This window comes from Alexandromys fortis, unplaced genomic scaffold, assembly GCF_014885135.2.
Source record: "Alexandromys fortis isolate MF-2015 unplaced genomic scaffold, M_Fortis_MF-2015_v1.1 scaffold_15, whole genome shotgun sequence".
Taxonomy (NCBI): Eukaryota; Metazoa; Chordata; class Mammalia; order Rodentia; family Cricetidae; genus Alexandromys; species Alexandromys fortis.
The window spans coordinates 3,565,738-3,584,560 of NW_026067911.1; the positions used below are offsets into that span (position 1 = coordinate 3,565,738).

An 18,823-nucleotide genomic window follows, 5' to 3' on the forward strand; every position below is an offset into this window, starting at 1 on the left:
TAGCACGTGTCTTGTTAGCCATTTGATTCCTCATTTTGCTGCTAAGTATAATTCTTCAGTAGATTGAAGCATGGTGCCGGCCATTCGGTTCTGTGATTGTTTTAACAATCTCATTTGCTCTCTCTGCAGGGGTGTGTGTCTGTGTATCTCTGTGTTGGTGTCTGAAGATACATGCTTCCTGCCCCCTAGTTTTATGTGATACCCCAGAGAGAATTTCACCTCATCTTTATCTCAGAATAATGTTGAAAGATTCTGGGTATAGATTTCCATTTTATAAAAGTGACATTCATCTGCTCTGAAATTTTCCTTTGGGAATGAAGTCAAAGGATGTGTCTTCCCCCACTCTTCTATATACCCCCATCCTCTTGTACAGCCCTCATTTTCCTGTGTGTACCCTACTCTTCTGTGATTCCCCTCTCCTATATGTGCCCCCACTCTCTATGCCCCCCTCCTGTATGTCCCCCCACTCTCTATGCCCCCCTCCTGTATGTGCCCCCACTCTCTATGCCCCCCTCCTGTATGTCCCCCCACTCTCTATGCCCCCCTCCTGTATGTGCCCCCACTCTCTATGCCCCCCTCCTGTATGTCCCCCCACTCTCTATGCCCCCCTCCTGTATGTCCCCCCACTCTCTATGCCCCCCTCCTGTATGTCCCCCCACTCTCTATGCCCCCCTCCTGTATGTCCCCCCACTCTCTATGCCCCCCTCCTGTATGTCCCCCCACTCTCTATGAGTACAAAAAAAAAAAAAAAACAGTGGACTTAAGGGCTTGATGTGTTATCAAGCCTCGTGAATTCAGGTTTCTAGTCTCCCAGTGCCCTTAATGGATGTTAGGGACGCCTAAGTATGGTTTCTTTTAGAGAGAAATGTTAGATTTATAGAGTTATTTCTATATTCCTTTGCACTTGTTCTATGACACTCCAGTGCCAGGTTGCCTACAAAAACTCAACTTGTTTCTAAACTCTGGAAGCTGATAAGTAACTGCCAAGGTCATTGTCAGAGGTCGTGTGGACCTGCGGAACCCTTGGAAGTTCCCTGGGCTGAGGCTGTACTGTGCAGTAGGTGGGGCCGAGGCTGCATGGTAGTGTCCCGCGAAATGAACTCGGTGTGGAAGTTATCCCTTGTCTGACCAAGCTGTGGTGGCGTCTGAGTCAGTTAAGTGAGCTCTCTGTTGGTTTCATTTTGGGAGGCCTTGTCCTGTTATATGAGACAACCCCCCCCCCCTTCCCCAGGAACCGTCTGTCTCATGATATGCCACAGTCATGGACGGACAGACGTCCAAACAAAGGCAGCCTTAGTCCAGAACAAGGTAGATTTCAGGTCCATCCGTATGCAGCATTGCTGTCCTCTCTCGTGACTGTGTCTTGTTAGGAGGGCCATCAGAACACCCAGATCCCAGGCCGAAAGGAAGGGCCCACTTCCCATCTGGATCCCTCTGCCTTTGGAGGGCATCAGCTTTGAAGTCCAGCTCCAGCCCGTGCCCTTTGGTCTTTTAGACGTCACCCCGAGCAGAAGACTTGGCTGGTCTGGGTCGGTCTGTGTCCTGCTACTTGCAAACCCGTGCCTGTTGTGTTGTCTGCCTGCCTCACACAAGCTGAATTTTGCGTGTTTTTTTTTTTTTTCCACCCCGTTTGTCTTGAAGAGAACTTTCTCCTCAAGTCTTTACCTTTTAGTTCACTGTGAGCTTGGGAGGTCAGCGAGGAGATTCGAAGCCCTGGCAATGAGTGACGGGCCGTGCTGAGGGGGAACGTGGGCCCCTCCTGTGATCTGAGGCGAATCGACCCCCTCGTCCCGCAAAGCTGCCCTGCAGAGCTTTGAGTAGCCTGCAGCCTGCGGTCTAAGTGAGGAGAAGAGATGGTGCATCTTCGTCCTGTGACAGCAGGCTCTTCCATCCTGTGTCGCCTGGGACTCGGCCATGGCCATCTAAGGATGGTGATGGGAAATGAGTCTGGACAGACAGGAAGCGGCTACACACGGCTTTCTCTGGAGGGCTTCTGGAACAGCAGGTTGGCTCTGCTAAGTGTCAGAATTTCGCTGAAAGTATTTACTAGCTGTGAGGTGTGTGCCCAAGCAGTGGAGTGTCTTTCGAGCGGGGGGGGGGGGCATACTCTGTTGGTGTATGCAGAAGTTTAATGTAGCTGTTTGAACAGGTGTTTTAGGAACGTTCTACCTTGCCCTCCTACTTTAAGTCTCTCTTAGGAGTTTTTTTTTTTTTTTTTAATACGATGTAAAAATGCTTCGTTGCTTTTTGTGGTGGGTGAGTGAGTGGATGGACACTAACCGTGGAACTAGCTTCTCGTGAGACATTTCTATGAACGGTGTGTGGTGGTATCCCTTCCCATTATCTGTAGAGATTCTTTATGGAACTCCCTTTCTCTGTCTCTACCAAAAACGTCCCGGCTTGTGGTCCCACGTGACCTTGTGTCCGTTAAGCCCCAAATATGAGTGCCTTTAGCAAGCGATAGCATTTCACAGAGGCTGGAAGTGACAGAATTAATGCAGCGAGCCACCGTCCATAAAATAGCTTGAAATAGTAAAGGTCCTTGTCAGTTCTGTTTTGTCTTTCCCCGACCTTCTTAGTGCAATCTCAATTTGCTATTGGGTAAAACTGCACTCTCTAGAAACCTGGTTACCGTGGTTGGCCGTAGTCACTTGGGTGGGCTGTGTCCTGATTGCCGCAGCCGGCAGTAGTCGCCTGGGCGGGCTACGTCTGGTTGCTGCAGCTGGCAGTAGACGCCGAGGTGGGCTATGTCCTGGTCGCCCCGGCTGGCAGTAGTCCTGGGCGGGCTGTGTTTGATGATGCAGAGAATTCAGCGTGAGATGCTGAGGTTAGAAAAACTTCCTATGCTGATGGTGCCCTGGCTTGGCTCTTCTGTAGGGCAGAGAGAATTATGTATCTGCACATAAAGTGCATTGAAGGACAGCCTGGGACAGCAGTTCGGGGTCATCTGGTGGGTGGAGGGGCCTTCCCAAGCAAGCTTGAGGCCTTTGAAAGCAACAGTTTTCTTACTTTGATTAACCGAAAACTTCAAATTCCCTGAGTCTTTACAACCTTTCGAATGTATGACTAAACTAATTTTTGTGTAGAAATAGCAGTGTTGGCCTCAACGTTTTATTATGAGGAATTTCGGTTACTGTCAAGGCGGAAAGCGTTTGCAGCGTACCTAAGGGTGGTGTCCTCCTCTGCCAACATCTCCCCATTTGCGTTTCCACATTTCTCCCCAGGAGTCCATCACCGTGCCCATCTGTCCGTCCGTCCGTCCGTCCGTCAGTGTCGTGCACTAGGATGTAACATTTAACCGCTAATACCTTAGCAAAGCCGCCCTTGTCGGTCATCACGTGAGCCGGTGACCGGTCCTGGTTCTCCCCTGTGACATCAGCCTTCCTTGTTTCTGTTCTTGAGTCTGCGTAGAGTTTCCAGCAAGTCTGCGGCAGGTCACCGGGCCCTCACAGGCTACATCCCTGACGGGACTAGCTGTGAGCCCTCCCTGGGCGCTGTGGCCACTCACCTCCTATCCTGTATGTAGCAGAATCAACGCTAAGACAACAGTCCCGGCTGTTGAGGGGCGGGCGAGCCTTAGGGCTGTCTGCAGCCAGTCACACTGAGGAAAACTGCCCTGTCTCCGTCCTGTGCTCACCTGCTCTGCAGAACTGAAGGGAGACCGATGGGCAGATAACTCAGGGCCCAAACTTGATTGCTTCTGGGTATTAACCTTAGGCTTCCAAAGTGAACCGAATGCTTCTTTGGGGCTCTTAGTAGGACTGTGTTTATTTTTGTGAATTAGAATCTTATTTTTTGACATTTCACAATTCTTTTGACAAAGATATTCTTGGGCATTCGTTGTGGTTTTCTTTTGTAAAGGTTCATCTAGCCCAGGCTAGACTTAATTCTATCTACTGTGTAGCCGGGATGACCTTGAATTCCCAATCCTCCCGCCTCCACCCCTTGGTGCTGGGATTACAGGCACGTACCACCATGCCAGGCGATAATCGTAGTTTAATTGCTAAACCCTCACTGCACTGTTGAACACCAATGCAGGGTCTGTCTGATTCTTCTGCTTTAGATGGCGTTCATGGTCACTGTTACAGTAAGTGTTCCAGCAGCCCCTCCCTGTGGACGTGGTGTTCGTTATCCCTCACCACTCACGCGGTCTCTACCTGATTCTTCCTTCCTTTCTTTTCTTTTTAAAGACAGTGACTCCGCATGTCTGGATGAGTGATACTGCCTTAGGGCAAAGGCAGCATCCATACTTGGGAACAAGCCTCTTGGAAGTGGCTGGCCATTGTTCTGCCTTCTCTTGGTACCTGAATACCTGTCAAAGGCTCTGTGAGCCGGTGTGCCGTTTTGTAGGAGTCTCATGTCGACTCTGCTCACCTGTGGTCCCCCAGTCAACCGCAGTGACCTGGCGTGGGTTTGGTGTGTCGTCTTTGAAATGCCTTATGGGGTATGCTGTCCGCTGAGACCACATGTCTTCTCTAGGATGCGTACTCTCGATCCGGAAGCAACGCGGATCTCGCTTTCAGTATCAAGGGTGCATTTTAGCGTAGTGGTTGTCTTAAGCTAGGAATGAAGTAGAAAGCCAAGAGAGAGTTTGGAACCCTTCATGTGATCAATCCCATGGCGAGCTGTAAAAATGTGCTTTTGCTGATTTACTCTTAAGAATGCAGCTGAGTAGTGCCAGTCCGAACCAGAGAAATGGGGCTTTGCCCTGGGATGCTCTCCGCTTGTCACTCGGGGGTTGAAGATCTGAGCAGGCCGTCGGGCAGTAGGCCAGTCTCTGTTTGGAGATCTGACTGATCTGTCACAGGCTTCAAACCAATCAACTGTGAATTGTGAAATTGAAATTGCCCTTTCAGTTTTATCTTCTTCTGCCTATTAAATATAGAAGTCTGAATGTTATTTAAGCTTCTACTGCTTACGTTGATGGCTCATCTTGGCTGTGTATTCTCACGTATGTACTGATTTCTGATAAAGGCTTGATGATATTGTAACAGGCTTTTTGTTCAGTTTAATAAAATGGTTTTTGAGTCTTGTCTCAAAAGTGATTATGAGTTGGAAATCACGGGTATTAAATGGTTAGCACACAGGCTAACAGGTCTATGAGTTTTCCATTCATGGTGGCGCGTGGCCTACCGCACACTTTCCCTAGGCTTCAAACACCCAATTCCCAGTTCTCAGATTTGCTGTGGAATTGACCTAGCTGTCTGCCCCACCCACCCTCCAGCTAGCGTGGTACTGGCGTGTATTCTGTTTTGTTAATACCTTTTTTTTTCCTTTGGTTTTTCGAGACAGGGTTTCTCTGTAGCTTTGGATCCTGTCTTAGAACCAGCTCTTGTAGATCAGGCTGGCCTCGAACTCAGAGATCCGCCTGCCTCTGCCTCCTGAGTCCTGGGATTAAGGGCGTGCGCCACCACCGCCTGGCTTGTTGATACCCTTTAATATCCAAGAAAACAAGCCCAGAAGAATGTTGACCACTGCTTCTTGAAAGAAACATGCCAGAGCAGGCGCTCATCCCTCTTTTTGGGGTGCTTCACCTAGAATGTGCAGTTGTAGATACAATCTGTGGAATGCAGTCAGCGCAGAGGCGCGGTCTTCAGAGTGGGTCAGATGGAGTGGGCTTTCGGATTTAAGTGCCCATTTGAAAAGCAGATCATGAGTTTTAAAATGGCCATTAGGGTTTTTTAAACTGGGGTGCAGGGCATCAGAAAATCCTAGTGTTCGCCTGAAGAGATGTCTCCGAATGAGGGGGTGTATGATATTGAACGTGTGAGATGGGACGGACTTGAGGCATGCTCACTAATTAAATCATTTCCAAGAGACTGTGAGCGTAAAAGGCACCTGGGGCGAGGGGCACCCGCAGCGCCGCAGCCACAGGACCATTGCGGTTTCTCTTCCTTTAGGCTTTGAGACCACTTCATTGGCTCACACTCCGAACCCATGCACAGGTCGGTCCTTCACAGCTGCTTGTGAGAGCAAGGGCAGCAGCGGCGAACGCTCCCGGGATGTTGCTGACCTGATAGGAGATTGTGAAGGCCACACAGTGTGTTTTGAGTTGAAGCTCAACTCACGAAGATTTATTCCTGTTTGCGGGATACTCAGAAACTCTTGAGAACGTAGGAGGAGGGACATTTTACTACAGTGCAATGAGAATATTAACAGGACCGTGACGAAATCTTCCCAGTACAAATGTGACCAACACCCCCAACACACGTGGGTTGTGTACTTGGGAGCCCCCCCCCCACCGGAATGTATTTAAGGTGGCGCGCCCGTGATACAGCCTCCGAATGTAGACCTGCTTCGAAAGAGGGAAAAAGTCATTAACTTGAGCTTGGTGTTTGGGTCTTTGCGTATGTAATTAGACCTTCAAATGTAATTAGGATGGCAGCCTTCCCCCAGACAAGAGCAAGATGGCTTTTAAATTAGCCTATTTTTTTCTTATTTTTAATTTTTCTAATCCTGGCTTAGACAGCGGCTCTTTTGCTGTGATGTTTAAGTTTATAAATCTTGGCCCATAGGTCTCTAGCGCCACCTTGTGGACCTTTACAGTATTGCAAGTAGCTGTTGGGATGACCTTCAAATCAGGAATTTGGTTAACGACTCAGAGGAAGTGAGTTTTACTAGTAAGTGAAGCAAAACTCAGATTTATTTTAAGATAAGTCAAATCCAGGCATAGCGTTTTTAAGAGTTATCCATGAATATTTTCCTTGACTGAGCCGCTAAAGTGTCATTGCGGGAGAAATCCTGAATGTCTGTTTTGTTTAAAACAAATACAATTCTTTCTGAGTGTCTACTTTCTTTAAAACAAAACAGCCTAGAGCCTCCAAAGAGACTGCTGGAAGTTAGAAAGAAAATGACGTCAGAGCAGAGCGGTGCCGACTGAGCATGAAAACTAGGCTCAAACACTAAGCGTTGCCCAAATGTAATGCATTTGGGGCAGGAACAGAATCGTTTCTGCTCAGTGAGCTGCAGCTCAGGAAACAGTTTCTGCTGAGTATCCGGGACATTTGGAAAAGGCTCAGGCAGACACCCGTCCCTGCTCTGTCTCAAGGTCAGTCCCCGAGTCAGGGTGTCAGGTGGGTGCACACAGCCCTCCTCGTCCCTTCCTTTGGGTGGGTGATGTGGAGGAGTATCTTCTGGTTGATTTTCTTTTGACAAGCCAGATCTTGAATTCCCTCTAAATTCTCTTTCCCCATCCATTGATCAGAGCAGTGTGGTCTCTCGTTTCTCGAGTAGTTTCTGGAGATGGTCTGTTCAGTGCCGACGATGTTGCCCTTCCCCAGGGTTCACTTCCTTTTGGTGAGCGCCACTGAGTCTTGGCAAACAGCCAGAAATGTGGCGGGACCTGTTCCCCCCTCCCTCTCCCCCTCCCCTTTCTCCCTCTCCCCTTTCTCGCTCCGCCCCTCCCCTTTCTCCCTCCCTCCGTCCCTCCCTCCCTCCTTCTCTTCCTCTCGCCCACTCCTCTTTCTCGCTCCCTCCCTCTCCCCCCCGACCCTCCCTCCCTCCCTTCTTCCCTCCCTCCCCTCCCTCTCTCCCCCTGCCCCCTCTCAGTTTCTTTCTTTCACATGATAACCCAAACTTTAGGGAATTTCCCTCCTGGCGGGCACATATAATTACTGTGATTTTTACAGTTAAGAACTTGAAAGTGTGACACACGCGACAGAGCGGATGGCTCTGGTCACTTCTGGTGTACACCTGGGTGGCGTCCAGTTCATTGTTTCACTTGTGCACGCTCAGGAGCCCACTCCAGAGCACTTCTCATCGTCCCAGTCCCAAACCGTTCCGCGAGCTTCCATTGCCACCCCTCCAGGTTCTGGCTGCCACCGTCCTGTTTTCTGTCTGCATGAATTTGGCCGATGGAGGAGTCTTACGTGAGTGGGATCCTGTGGCTCCCTACCCCCGTCTGTCTTATTTCACTAAACACAATGTCCACAAGGTTCTTCAGCACTGAGCTATGTGTCAAAACTGCCTTCACTTAAAAAGACTGAATAACGTCCCATTGCATGTAGAGGCTGCCTGCAGCTTGCCCATTCACCCAGCAATGGACAGTTAGGTTCCTTCTACCCTTCGGCTGTTAGAAATGACACCTCTAAGAATAGGAGTCTATGAGGGTGTGTATAAATTAAGAATTAAAACTTACGCAATACATGCAAATCGGATAATCAAGTGAATCTGTGTGCACACAGCACAGAGCTCTGCCCTCTCCTAAGACTTCACTTTGTGTGTGTGTGTGTGTGTGTGTGTGTGTGTGTGTGTGTGTTTTAAAACATTGCAGATTTGGAAGCAGCTCACTGTGCATCCTTCCCCTCCCGGTTGACTTCGGTGCGTCGGTGTGTACTTGTACCACCTACAGATTGCTGAGGGCTGCTCTGTTGAGCATTGCCGTTTACCTTATTTACTGTGCTTCCTTGTTTGAACACATCGTAGCTCCTGCTCTGCCGGCAGACATGCAGAGGCCAGGCAGTATTCCATAGCACATCCTATTGTAATGCATCTAGGATACGTTTTTACTCCTTTCCAGTTTCCCCCTTTTGAGACAGGGTCTCATGTAGCCCAGGCTTTCCTCAAAGTCCCTATACAACTGTGGATGACCCTGAATTCACGATCTGCCTGCCTCCACTTTCTGGGTGCTGGGTTTACAAGGGTGTGCCGCATGCCTGGTGTTAAGGGTCAGACTGGAGACTCAGCCTATTAGTCAAGGGCTCCACCAACTGGGCTGCAGATGAGAATCTTTCTCGTTCATTTGGCTTCTAGCTGCTGTCAACGGGCAGGTCTGGGTTTGTGGTCCTGCTGCACCTGGAATCTGTGGATGTCTGTGACCTCTGTCACCTCGGGACCACAGGAACCATGTGTGATACAATCAGAGGGCTATGCTGAGCTGGGCCCGCCCCTTGCTGGACCCCGCAGCAAGAGAGCTGGCCCCAACCCTCATGGGAGAGCTAGCCTTCCCTCCCCCTGAACTCAGGAGGGATGCCCCCCCCCATACACAAACACCACAGGCGAGGGAGAACTGACCCTGATGGCGTGGGTGGAGGGGACTAGGAGGTGAGCAGACTTAGGGTGTATGATGTGAAATCCCCAAAGATTCAATAAATAAGTTACTTTAAATATTAGAGAAAAAAGTCATGTTTTTTGAGACAGCCCTGACTGTTCTGGAACTCACTCTGTAGACCAAGCTGGCTGTAGACTCAGAGATCTGCCTGCCTTTTCCTCCCAAGTGCTGGGATTAAAGGTGTGCACCACCACCGGAGGTCCCTTATTCTTTCTGTAAAAGACTCGATTCATTTCTGTGCACCAGGCACATTTGTAAGTACCCTTGGTGGCCAGAAGGCGGCATCAGATCCCATGGAGAACTATGGCTGTCTGGCTGTGCTCTAAACTGCTGAGCCATCTCTCTAACCCCTCCTTCCTAGGTTCTTGTGTGAGGACTCTGGAAAGATACTCCACCACCCCGGAACTTATGCAGTGGCTGCAGGCCTTCCTGTAGAACCTGTCTTTATCGAAGAACTCCGGTGATTTGTGGCTATATTAAAATTCTCACACTTAGTCCCAGCTGCAACGAATGACCTGGAGATGTGAAGCAAAACAGAAAGTTTTCCTTAGGAAGTTCAACTTAATCACTCTGCTGTGTCCCCGGATGTCTAGGGACTAATTGTTCCCCAAGGTTTAGGGCGACTGACATGCCTATGGAGTGTGTGCCACTGGCTTTAATGTAATCCCCCCAATCATGGCTTCGCCGTCAGGGAGCGGAATCAAATGCGTAGTGCAGTTTCTAATTGAGTAAATTAACGGAGCACTTGAGCGAATATTTTGTCCTATTTGAAGTACAGTTAGCTCTTAGTTTACAGTTTGGTTTACTCGCTGACACTTGCAAGGCACTAAGTAAGTGTCAAGTGAGCTGCAAAGAGTGGTGTTAAGGATGCAACAAACAGTGTTTGTTGGAGAACTTCCCACGTAAGGGGACTCCGAAATCTTGAATGAATTCCATTTCAATGGAAGATCGTTAGAATGTGTACGTTTAGAGCTCACCAGGGGAATGTGAGGTTCCCTACCATATCAACACTGTCTGCACCGTTCCCTGGAGAAATTGAAGCCCACCCTCTGGTGCCAAGTGACTGGACTCAAGGAAGTCAATCTGCTCATGACTTGCAGGCTTCTGCCCAATGGCGTGGTATTATTGTGGTCGGAAGTGAGCAACTCCTGGGCTTTCAGTGTAGGTTCAGGCTTAGTTAGTGTCCACCCAGTTTCTCCATGTCTATGAGAGCACAGCGGAGCACGTCCACAGTGAGCGCATCCTTTCTTTCAAAGCATGTTTGTGTGCTGTGCAGGGTTTTCCCAGACTGAGGGATTTCCCACTGCTCAATAAACACACATGTTTCCACTTTCAGGTGTTTACAACGCTTCCCACAGACTCCCATCTCATCAGCCAGGTTTGCCTTTCTGAGAAGTGACCGGCATTGTCAGTATAGTCCGCGGGCCCTGTCCAGCTTCTCCTGTGTACTTCCAGAATGTTTTTACATGCTACTGTCAAGGAATTCGGAGGCCTGAGCTTTTAGTATCTATCATGGTGCTCCTTATGTGACTGTTTTCTTGCCACCCTTCACCCGCCTGTTACATTAGCAATGCATTTGCTCGCCCAGGACAGGACTTTGAAACAACAACAACAACAACAACACTTTGAGGAATAGGTCAATTTAAGAAGAGTTAATTCCTGCACAAAAGCACAGTTTGAAAGACTCCCGCACTCGTGGGTACCGGAATCAGCCTAGGTGTCTATCAGTAGCTGATCGGATTATGTGGTGTGTGTATTTGATGGATTTTTGTTTAACCATGAAGATAAACATCTATATGTACTACATTTACCCATCTCAATCCAGCCTTCTAGCCCCCAACCATCAATCTATCAGCAGTCGTCCATCCATCCATCCATCCATCCATCCATCCATCCATCCATCCCTTCATCTATAAATCATCTATCCTCTCTCTATGTCTGTCTATCTATCTGTCTGTCTGTCTGTCTATCTATGCCTACTGTTTACCTACCTACCTATCTCTATAAAACATAAAATGAAAAGGAAATTATTTGGGAAGAGGAAGAAGGACCAGCCTGAGTGGAGGCGAGAGAGGGCATCGGGGGCAAATATGATCCAGATACGTGACACACCTGCATGAGACTCTAGGGAGGGGCTAGGGATGTAACCAACTAAGTAGAGGGCTTCCCTGGCCTGCACAAAACCCCGAGTTTGATCTCTGGAACTGCAGACATCACGTGTGCCAGCATACACCTGTGTTCTCAACACTTGGGATGGCAGAGGATGAGATCTCTGCCATTCAAGGCCCACATCTCCAGGTAAGTAGATGAAAGAATTCAGGTCATGCACCTTGCTGGGGATGTAGGCTCTCTGCCATTCAAGGCCTTCCTCAGCTGCACAGCAAATCTGAGGCCAGCCTAGAGTGTGTGAGACCCTGTTGTTAAAAAAAAATAATAATAGAAAGTCTTCTTACTGGGAAGTCACAGGCCAGAGGCCTAGGACTGAGGTGGGTAGCCAGATGTGTTTTAGTAGGTCCTACACTATTATAGGGGAACGAGAATATCAAGGGCAAGGGGTTTCACAAGAAATAAGGATTTCTGCCCTACTGGCCCACATCTCCAGGTAAGTAGATGAAAGAATTCAGGTCATGCACCTTGCTGGGGATGTAGGCTCTCTGCCATTTGGCAGAACCCCTTCCAGTGTGGACTCATTTGACGTCACTTTCTTAACTGAGCTGGGGCCACAGCGTGGCAAACTTTCTGCGCTCAGCTTTGCTGCCAAAGGGGCAAGCCTGGAAGCTGGACTGAGGGTGGGGACTCCACTTGTGGGTCTCAGGGTAGACTCCCCGCTGCTCCTTCGTCCTGGCTCACTGTTTGTGCTCACCTTCACAAATTCCCTCTAAAATCAGCCACCCGCACCCCGGCCTGGCTGCCTCTGCTGTGGGTGGCAATCATGTGTTTGCTATCGTGTGTGTGTGTGTGTGTGTGTGTGTCTGTGCCTGTATGTGTGCACGGCATCCCTTGGGTACTGAGGTCCTTCGCCCCGTGTGCATCTCCGTCTTTCTGTGTATTTGTGTGCTTGCTTTACCTGCTCTCTCGTGGCTTATATCTCCCTTAGCAGGGGAATAGGAAAGTGTCCATCTCCCCTGTAGGTGGATTTTCCCGTCCCACCATCCAGCTCCCAAGTAATCATACAGTGACTTTATTAATCATGAAAGCTCTGCCAATAGCTTAGGCTTATTTCTAACTAGCTCTTATAACTTAAATGAACGCATTTCTACTAGTTGACTTTCTGCCTTGTGACTTTTCCCCCTTTACCCTAGATTGCCCATGCTGCTTTCCTGCTTCCTTCGAGCCCAGGCTGGCGACTCTCCCCATCTCTGTCCTTCCTCTTTCCAGCGTCCTCTCTGCTCCAGAAATCCTGCCTAACTTTGGTCATTCAGCTTTCTATTAAACCAACCCAAGACAAATATTTACAGTGTACAGAACGACCACAGCACTCCACCTTTGCAGAGGGCAGACACCTCCCCTGCCAAACATTTCCACTACGTATGCCACTAAGAGAACTGTGAGCTAACCCATTGTGATGCTCCGTTTGCGTGGTCAGTTCCCTAAACACTTTTGCTTGTTTGGGTCCAGGCTGGCCTAGAACTCACTGTGTACCCTAGGCTGGCCCCAGACCCATGGGGCTCACCCTGCCTCAGCCTTCTGAGTGCTGGTATTACGCTTGTGTGCTACCATTCCTGGCTTGAAACACTGCATTCAGTTAGTATACAATGTAATATTACCTTTATAGGCTTTGATTTATTCAACCAATCTCCTATTTTTTGACATTAGTCTACTTTCAATTTTTATACTGCAGCTAACACTAAAGCAGGATTTCTGTCTTTTTCTGTGTTTTTTAGGGGGGTATGGGGTGGGGTGGGGCGAGATTTAACCTGGTTCTCTCTCCATTTAGTCTCTAAAAATTTCTCTTCCTGTCTGGCTCCTTGTATCACAACATTGTTTGAATTCTTGATACTTTTGCAGGGTTTTGAGGAAGGAATTAACAGAAGCAGAGGAAGGCAGGTATGCAAAGCCGGTTAAACTGAGTAAGCCTAGGTCACTTGAGAGAGGGCATCCTGACTATGGCTGACATCAGCTTATCAGTTGTTATCAGTGTAGGGCACTGGTGAAAAGCCTGTGAGGACTTAAGCTTGACTAAAATTTTTTTGCAAAGTCAACTTAAAAACATTAATCAATATGTTCAGTTTTATTTTACTTTTATAAATGTTCTTTTTGTGTATTTGAACTAATCTGGCTCTTAGACTGTTCTCTTAGAAATTTCTCTGCCTTTACTTTTTTTTTTTTTTTTTTTCGAGACAGGGTTTCTCTGTAGGTTTGGGACCTGTCCTGGCACTAGCTCTTATAGACTAGGCTGGCCTCAAACTCACAGAGATCGGCTTGCCTCTGCCTCCTGAGTGCTGGGATTAAAGGCATTACTACTGGGCCCAGGAAGTGAAATAAACCTTTTCTGCCCCCAATTGCTTCTGATCAAAGTGTTCTCATGATGACAGAAAGGTAGGTATGAACTCACGGCATTAGGAGCTAAGCATACCTGAGCCATCGGGGACATGGCTTTTCAAACATGGTGTTGGGAATATTATTTTAACGTGTGCTGCATTAGTTTAGCTCTGGGAAGCTGTGATACTTTGCCTGTCTAAAACACCTGATGGTCTAATAAAGAGCTGAATGGCCAATAGTGAGGCAGGAGCAAGGATAGGAGGGGCTGGCAGGCTGAGAGAATAAATAGGAGAAACAAGGAAGAAGAGGAAGGAGAGAACAGGAGCAGAGGAGGCTGGGGGTCAGCCTCCCAGGCAGCCATGGAGTAAGAGTGAAACAAGATACACAGAAGCACAAAAAGGAAAAAGCTTAGGGGCAAAAGGTAGTCAGGATAATTTAAGAAAAACTGGCAAGGAACAAGCTAAGCTAAGACTAGATGATTTTAAGAAAGAGTAAGACTCCATGTATGGTTTGTTTGAGAGCTGGGTAGTGTGCCCCTCAAAAAGCCAAAAGAGAAAAACATTGCACTACACATGGGTCTTTGCAGTCCAGCCTAGATACTCCGGCTAAATCAAAACGCAGGTGAGGGGTGTGGCCAGGAGCCCTCATGACCATATGAGCTTTCTAGAAGATGAGGCACAGTGCAGTTGGATAACAAAGCATAAATTCTTGGGTTTTGTAATTAACTGTAAGTGCTTAGTTTGGAAACCAGGCATGATGAGAGTTGACGCTTATCTTGATCTTTCACATCCTTTTAAAGTCACACCACTAGTCCAGAAATTCTATTGTGTAGTAGGATGAGCGGCGGGCTGTGTTCTTGGCGCCCGGCTAGCTTATACCCGAAATAATCACACAGAAATTGTATTAATTAAATTACTGCCTGGCCCATTATCTCTGGCCTCTCACATCTTGATTCAATCCATTTCTCATAATCTGTATGTCACCACGTGACTGTGGCTCACCTGCAAGATTCTAACCTATGTCCGTCTCAGGCTGGAGATTCATGGCGTCTGCCACACTACCCTTCTTCCCAGCATCCAGTTCTGTCTTCTTCACCTACCTAAGTTCCTGCCCTATCAAAAGGCCAAGGCAGTTTCTTTATTCAACCAATGAAAGCAACACAGATACAAATGGACCTCCTACACCACAGTGGCTGGTGAATGATCACAGTTGCAGACTTTAGACAAATATGAAAGGAAAAAAATATTTCTTTTAGCTCAGGAGTAGAGTGTAGTTCTGCCTTTAGGTTCTATTAACTGTTGAAGAGCCGAGACCTGACTGGATGGGAGTAAGGCTTACGTCTTCAACACATTGCTGGACCTGCACGCTGTAGGAGTGCTGTCTTTGGGGTGGTTCACGGATCTACAAAGCTTACTTTGTCTCTTGCTGGTCTCTGATGACTCCTGTGTTGCTGTTCTACCTTGAGGCTTTTTGTCTGGTAAGAGTGAGAACCGTTCAATAGAGGGAGTCTCCCAGATTCTTCAAAGTTGAGTTTGAAATGCTTCCGGGTCCCACAGGGTAGGAGACTTACATTTCTGCTTGTGGAATGACCGGCTTCTCGGGCAGAAGAACAGCACTGACCACGACATCCATCTTTTTTATTTTGCAACGGTGCACACCTTTTACTCTCCCACTTTCCTTTTGAAAATGTCTGTGTTCATTTCTGTCTGTTATTGTGGTTTTCCAAGGCAGCTGTGAATTCGTAAGTTTCAGAATTGCTCTTGAATGCTACGCTGACAACAGTGAATAGGGTGACCCTTTCTCACCCAGCTGTTCTCAAGGTCGAGCTGAATGAGCTACTTTCCACTGTGAAAAAATACCCGGCAGAACAATTTGAATGAGGAGAGATTTCTTGTGGTTTGTGGGTTCTGTGGGGTTAACCTCAGTCACTGGGTCTTACACAGGACATCACTGTGATGGGAACATGAGGAGGTTCTCAAGTCATGGCGGACAAGAAGCAAAAAAATGAGATACAGGGAGGGGCCAAGGCAAGAAAAAGGCCTCAAGGACTTGTTCCTAGGGACTTATTCCTACACCTAGGCCCCTCCTACCTTTCCCTGTCTTCCCATAATGCCACTGTACTGTGAATCTGTCAAGAGATCAATCACTGATCAGGGCAGAGTCCTGTCATACTGTCTCTGGAAACACCATCACTGACATTTGTAGAGATGTGTTTGATGACTCTTAGTGTTTATTAATTGAATCAGCTCAACAATAAGAATTAACCATCTCAAGTTCAGGCTAGAATGGTATATATGCTGTTCTACTGAGTTGTTTTGTCTGCAGTGGCATGACCATTGGTTTTATGTCCTGACCAGCGGACACAAACGGAGATCCTGAGCCCTGGAGGGAAGAGGAATGAAAGGGACAAGAGACACAGCAAGTCTGTAGTCTGATCAAGCTGCCAACTTTATCTTTTTCTCAGGAGCATGATAAAGCAAAAGGCAGGGGATGGGGCGGGGGGGGGGGGGGGGGGGGGGGGGGGGGGGGGGGGGGGGGATGCAGGAATGTCATTGATCTAACTGGAATGTCAGGAATGGGGACTTCCCTAGCTGATGGGAAGAAATAAGGAAGTGCTGAGAGTCTGTAAATATTTACTAACAAGAGGAATGAGAATTACTTCTGGTGCCTGGGATCCTCAGGTCTGCAGGGGATCTTAACTCACAGGGAGGTAAGGGATGCCCTGGGCCAGAACTTGCCCTACAGAAGCTTCTGAAGAGCTTACTTAATTTGAGACTAAGATGGCTATAAGGAAATACAGGTCTTTGCTTCCAGCAGGTTTTCATGAGCAGAGATTACTGTAGTGACTTATAGGGAAAGTTGGCCCTGTTGCCACGGCAACAAAATAAGCAAGCTAATATAGTGCTTTCTAGGTTAGTATAGGAGAAGGGGAAGGGTCAGGACCTTTCCCTGGGCTTCCACCCATTGCTTGTTCCTTCCTTCCAGCTGCAATTCTCTGGGTGAGCGGGCAGAGTGTACAGGAGGTGGAAGGTTACTGGAGGAATCCGTCAATGTAGCTTTTATGAGCTCATCACCCACACAGGGATGGGCATTTTCATTGATACATCAGCTTTTTTAACCACATGCTCCTGGAAATGGCCTCTTACCCATGCGTCTGTAAGCCTTACAAACTCCCTGGTTCACTAAGCTGCACTTGGATAGACTTGTTTCCTTGGTCAGTTTTTGGTTCTCTATCAGGAATAGTTCACACTTCCCAGGGAGAAGGAAGCGTGTCCAGTTACACATGTAGGTGTGTGTAGTGTTGTTGGATCCTAGCGTCCAATCACCAAGGAGGAAGAGTCGCCCCAAGAGACCATCTCTCATATCACAGCTGATGTAAAAGCATGAGGATTTTATTAATTCTGTCATGACAGGGTCTTTCAGCATAAGGGATGCTAAAAAGACCCTGAATAGCTGGTACAGGCTACTTTTAAAGGGAAAAACCACAGAAGAAAGGGGTGTCTATTCTTTTTTTTTCTTTTTTAATATTTATTTATTTATTATGTATACAATATTCTGTCTGTGTGTATGTCTGCAGGCCAGAAGAGGGCACCAGACCTCATTACAGATAGTTGTGAGCCACCATGTGGTTGCTGGGAATTGAACTCAGGACCTTTAGAAGAGCAGGCCATGCTCTTAACCACTGAGCCATCTCTCCAGCCCCAAGGGGTGTCTGTTTTTAACTATTATGATTGGCTTATTCAAAAGGGCTATTACCAATAATTGGCTGGAGAGTGGTTGTCAGATCACATGAGGTAAGGGGAAACATCTGAGGGTCACTTTGCCCCTTTACCAGGGACTAAGTCAAAACATCAGTAACTGAGTCAACACCTAAGGGTTATCTTGCCCCTGTTCAGGGAGATGGAAAGTTCCCAACATCTCAGAAGGTGCACGTATAGCTGTTATGTCCTTGATTCCCAGGGGAGAAGGGGAAGTTCTGAGAGGGCTCAGAAATGGCTTCAGAATTGTCTTAAAGTTGTACCGTGTGCATCAGAGAGCAGGGTACCCTAGGAAGTGGAGCTAAGGGGGGAGGCTTTTGAGCCATCCACATCAGTGTTACTAATATTTGCTAGAAGGGAATATTGTCGGAGAGGAGAGAAACCCATCCTAGCCATGCCTACAACTAGAAAAGCATGCGTGCTCACCGATGGGAGCTGCCTTTCCTGGCAGGCGACAGACTATGGAAAAGGAACATTCTTGTTCCATTGAGAACTTTCTTCCTTAAAGGAAAGCACTAACAGTGGGCACCTTTTAGAGAGGGCACTGTGCACATGCTTCCTCTGAATGAAAGTATCCCCCCCCCAGAGGGCAGGAACCTCCAAAGACTTAGAAATCTCTGAGACTTACAAGACTCAGGGTCATACAAACAGTGAACGGCTGTTGAGAAGAAAAGACTGTCCCAGGGAACTGCTTGTTCCCATACCCTCATACTCTTACAGTCTCCTGGTGCTCTCCCTGAAGTGGACAAATGTTGTAGTTTAGGAAAAGCCACACATCAGGTAACAGCAATGAAGTGAAATTTAACTGAAAGCTTTGGCACCAATACCTGAGTAAGAAGTGTCATCGGTGTGAACTACTGATGGCCTTGTTTGGTTTTCTGAGCCAGTGTCTCTTTATTATAGACCAGGCTGATCTTAAATGGTGATCCCCCAGCTTCTGCCTCCCAAGTGCTAGGATTATCAGGCATGTCTCAGCAAACAATGCCTCTTCTCTCATTCTAAGATGAAATACTGTCTCTGTCCCTCTTCCCCAAAGTCTTGCTTTGTAGCTCAGGCTAGCCTTGCACCCAGTGAGAGCTAAGATCATTGGTATCTACCGGGTATACTGATGTTTCTTCCTCATCGTAGCCCAGGTTGCTGGAAGCTCCCTCCTGACTAGTCTCGTGACTTTCCAGGTGAATGTCCATACAGAACCTTTGAAGAAGCTGTCTTTTGGGCTCCCAAAACAGAGGTGAAGAAGACTGAAGAGCAGGTGTCAGGGATTGCAGCTTGGTCACACTGGGGTTCAAGGCAGTTCAAGGTCTGGCTACACTCAGCCCGTGTGTGCTTCTGCACCTCTTTCTCCTTCATAGCTGCCCATGGGTGTGTAGTGTGGGTGTACCGTTGTGTTCCTTCCTGCCCATGGGGTGTGTAGTGTGGGTGTACCGTTGTGTTCATAGCTGCCCATGGGGTGTGTAGTGTGGGTGTACCGTTGTGTTCCTTCCTGCCCATGGGGTGTGTAGTGTGGCTGTACCGTTGTGTTCCTTCCTGCCCA

At 48.0% G+C, this 18,823-nt stretch overlaps 1 pseudogene; it reads left to right on the forward strand.

Moving 5' to 3' along the window:
* Positions 1–1,095: 1,095 nt before the first annotated feature.
* LOC126499205 (uncharacterized) overlaps positions 1,096–18,823 on the forward strand; it is a 19,024-nt pseudogene continuing 1,296 nt past the window's right edge.